At 43.1% G+C, this 4,623-nt stretch overlaps 1 pseudogene; it reads right to left on the minus strand.

The window, feature by feature from the left end:
- Positions 1 to 3,494: 3,494 nt before the first annotated feature.
- LOC144229827 (3-hydroxyisobutyrate dehydrogenase, mitochondrial pseudogene) lies at positions 3,495 to 4,167 on the minus strand (annotated as a pseudogene).
- Positions 4,168 to 4,623: the final 456 nt, after the last annotated feature.

Raw genomic sequence — 4,623 nt, forward strand, 5'->3', positions numbered from 1 at the left:
TATGTTTTGCCCATTTCTTCACTGGATTGTTTGTTTTTCGGGGTGCAGTTCGGTGAGTTCCTTATAGATTTTGGATACTAGCCATTAATCTGATATGTCATTTGCAACTATCTTTTCCCATTTCATCAGTTGCCTATTAGTTTTATGGATTGTTTCCTTTGCCTTGCAGATGGTTCTAATCTTGAGGAGATACCAATAGGCCATTTTTGCTCTTGATTCCCTTGCCTTTGGGGATGTGTCAAGTAAGAAATTGCTGTGGTAGAGGTCAAGGAGGTTGTTTCCTGCTTTCTCCTCTAGGGTTTTTATGGTTTCCTATCTCACGTTCAGGTCCTTTATCCATTTTGAGTTTATTTTTGTGTATGGTGTGAGAAAATGATCTAGTTTCATTCTTCTGCATGTTGCTGTCCAGTTCTCCCAGCACCATCTGTTAAGAAGGCTGTCTCTTTTCCATTGGATACTCTTTCCTGCTTTGTCAAAGATTAGTTGGCCATTCATGGGTGCGTCCAATTCTGAGTTCTCTGTTCTATTCCATTGGCCTATGTGTCTGTTTTTGTGCCAATACAATACTGTCTTGATGATGACAGCTTTGTAGTAGAGGCTAAAGTCTGGGATTGTGATGCCTCCCGTTTTGGTTTTCATCTTCAATATTACTTCGGCTATTCAGGGTCTTTTGCAGTTCCATACAAATTTTAGGATAGTTTGTTCTAGTTTTGAGAAGTATGCTGGTACAATTTTGATTGGAATTGCAGTGAATATGTAGATTGCTTTAGGTAGTAATTACATTTTATCTATATTTATTTTTCCAATCCATGATCATGGAATATTTTTCCATTTCTTTCTGTCTTCTTCAATTTCCTTCATAAGTTTTCTGTAGTTTTCGTCATACAGATCTCCTATATCTTTGGTTATGTTTATTCCTANTCCCGGGAGCTACAATGGCGGCAGGCGCCCCGCCACTCTGAAGTCCAGCCGCCAGAGGCCTGCACAAAAATTCAGTCTGTGTGCTCAGACCCCCCGGGACCAGTTGGCACGAGGGGACCTGGCGTGCAGGTATTTGGCAAGTACGGTCTTTCTCTGTCCCGAGCAGAGGTTTCCCCCCCGAGCGGAGGTTNACCTTCCATGCCTTTTTCAAGCCCAGCGATTAATTTTATGACTACTGTTCTAAATTCTTGTTCAGTTATTTTGAGCAGTTCTTTAGCTGTCAATTCTTTCTGGAACTTCTTTGGTGGAAAGTTCTTCCGTTTCATCATTTTTGTTAGCTTTCTATCTCTTGTTAGTTTTAAAAGCTTATTATGCACTCTGCATCTGCGATTGCTGCTGTACCAAAAAAGGCTCTGACTATTCAGGACCTGCCCATTCAGAAAGTTTTATTTGAATGGTGTCTTTTGTTCTCTCTTGTTGAAACCTTGGTTATTTTATTTCCCTACTTGTAGTGGTATTTGGGACTCTCTACCATGTGTACTTTGGTTTGTTTCTTGAGGTAGCCCGGGGTGGGGGAGGGGAACAGGCAGACAACCACACAGGGAACAAAGGCACACAAACGCACAGACAAATCCAACAAACACGCAAAACAAAAGAAAAAAAGAAAAAGAAAAAAAGGAAGGGCACATACTAAAAAAAGAGGACAGAGGGAAGACAAATAATAAAAATAAAAATACGTAAAAAAGAAAAAAGAAGAAAAGAAAAGGGAAAAGAAAAAATCCAATAGACAAAGGACAGTCTAAAGCATAGAATCAGAATTCCCAGCTACAAATAAAGAGCCAGGTGTATACAGTGCTGATGGAAGAGCATATACAAAGAGAGAAATGACAGGGTGGGGAAGAAGCAAAATTGGAAATGGAATGAGTAGGCATTAAGACTAAGAGGCTTAATTCAGAGAGAGAAAGAGGGGAATATGGTTGGAGCGGAGGCGAAAGAAATTATGATAACGCTACTCAGAGAAACTATATAGTCTGATTACTCCAGAGAGAAAGAGATAAAAAGGTAGCAGTGAAAGTGTAGAATTTACATATAGAAAATGGATTAAATGTGACTGTTTAAGCAAGCCAGTGACCAGAATTAATCAGAGCAGTGCATCCAAGTTGGCCTTGCCCTGGCTCTGGTAAAAAGAAAAAAAAAGGGCAGCTCTCTAGCAGGGACAGGCGTGGTTTGGTCTAGTACTTCCCAAGGGGGTCCTGCATTGGTGGTTGTGAGGAGAAACGTGGTGGCACCCCAGTCCATTCTTGAACCAAGCATTGCAACTCACTCTTTTGGATGTTTTCTCCCTGTGCCAGGAGCGTAGCCAAGGTGTGCTGTGCTCTATATCCCAAGCCAGGCCTCGTTTCCAGATCTCAGCCCACGTGTCCCATTGATAATGCCTGAAATACAAACTTGCAGGTAAGCCCCTCAGAGTAGTTTCAAGCCTCTCTCCTTCCCCCTGGGGATGGAGATGGAAGCCACCACTTGCATTCCCTACAGGTCGGTTGGCGAGCGAGGAACAGTTTCTCCCGGGTCTCCTGGGACGAGTGTGTCCCTCCTAGGGTCAGCTGGACAGCAGGAAACTGGATCCCTCTGTGTCCCGAGCGGAGGTTTGTCTCTTTTACAGTGGCAGGGACAGTGTCTTGAGCAGTTTCGGCCACTCTTTCATTTTTCCTCTAGACTCACCGTGGCTCCCCGCAAAGGGGGATGCCCCCCTCCCTCTGTGTCTCCAGTCCCGGCCTGATTTTATCTTCTCCAGTTCGCACTCACGCTATAAGTTTTTCTCAGCAGACTCTGTCTCCTTTTCCTCCCAAACTCCTGGATTCTATAAGGGTTCCTATGGCTTCAGGCCTTTTCTGTTTGAGAGATGGGGATGAGTGAAATGTATGGAGCTCCCTACTTCTCCACCATCTTGCCTCCTCCTCTTTTTTTTTTTTTTTAAGATAGATTTCATCCTGGGGGCTCGTGGATGCCTCAGTCGCCTAAGGTTAGACATTGGCTTAGATCATGATCTCATGGTTCATGAGTTCAAGTCTGACATCGGGCACTCTGCTGTTAACACATAGCCCACCTCAGATTCTCTGTCCCTTTTCTCTTCTGCCCCTCTCCTACTGATTCTTTCTGTCTCTCAAAATAAATAAATAAACTTAAATAAATTTTTTAAAAAGACAGGTTTTATCCTGTTGAAAAAAGATATATTAGTTCTTATTTGAAAAGTGAAGTAAATAACATCCCAACTGAAGATGCTCAGGGAACAACCTTTTGAAAAAGTTCAATCAGCTAGTTAACAGAGAGCAGCAGTGGCTTGCAGAAATACAAAACAAAACAAAACAAAACAGATAATACACAAGGCCTAAAATAGATTTAAAAGAGAATAAGCAGTTAAACATGGGTGAAAATCATAGGATTTACTGGGACCTAGATAATCAAAGGCAGACAAGTGGATTTTGATTAAACCCATTCACTTGTGGAGTGAGCTATAAGGAGAGTCCAAGATAGAGTTTGGTTTCCAACAGTGCCACAGCCAAAGGGTAAAGTCAGAAGGTCTCCCCCCATAGAAACTAGAAGAGGAACAAATAGTCTTCCCTTGACTAACCCTTGGCACACATCATCCTCTAGATAGGAAGGGTCTAGAAGGATGGGGCTGTTTATGCTGGTGGCCAACTTGTGCTAACCCCAGATCTTTAGCTAGGAGAGCAGATCTGAATCCACCCTGATAGTTACTGGCAAACGGAACTCCATCCACCACCCCAGGTACAGGATTGTGTTGCCTGACCAACCACCATAAACTATATTTAGATTTTAACCACCAGTTTTAGATCAAGCCCTCACCTGATCCCAAGATTCATAGCTTCAGCAGTTGCAATAGTTAACAGTATGTTGTTACAGATCTTTGCAGCCTGCCCAGTCCCAACACCTCCACAGGACTCCATACTGTCCATGCACGACAGTAACTCATCTGCATCAGCGAATTCATCTTTGACTCCTCCCACCAAAAATATGAGGTTTCCAGACAGAGCAACTCCCACACTACAGAAACAGGGGCATCCATGAAGACTGCTCCCATTTTCTCAACCTCTTTGGCCAATTCTTTTGAAATTGCAGTATTGATACACTGGAATCTGTTGAAAGTGAGCCTTTCTTCGCTTTTTTTAGAATTTCATTTGCTCCAGAATAATCTTCTATTGCCTTGATACTGGTAGGCAACATTGTAACAATTCTCTCAGTTCTTTCAGCTACATCTGCTGGGGAAGACAAGACCTGCTCACCTGCATCTTAAAGCTCCTTGCATGCATCAGGGAACACATCACAAATAATGAGTAGGATAGTCACATTTCACGGGATTCTTGCCATTTCCCCCCTTTATTGCCCAGTCCAATGAATCCAACTGCACACTTAGAAGCCATTGACCTAGAACACACCTTTGCAAAGCTGGTGGCTGACAGTCGCAGTCCAATACCTCAGTCCAGAGACACGGCTCCACGGAGCCATAAGGAGGCTGGCATGCTGCCCCAGCCCAGCCATGCAGTGGGGCTCCTGGCTCACCCACAAACTCCTTGCACAAGCTATTAAAGGCAATTTAACAGCAAAGCCTAATCACATGATTGCGTGTAGATTAAATTTGGTAAAGACATTTGCAATCTACAAAGCGCTGTATCAATATAT

The sequence above is a fragment of the Crocuta crocuta genome, unplaced genomic scaffold, assembly GCF_008692635.1.
Source record: "Crocuta crocuta isolate KB4526 unplaced genomic scaffold, BGI_CrCroc_1.0 scaffold517, whole genome shotgun sequence".
NCBI classification, from domain to species: domain Eukaryota; kingdom Metazoa; phylum Chordata; class Mammalia; order Carnivora; family Hyaenidae; genus Crocuta; species Crocuta crocuta.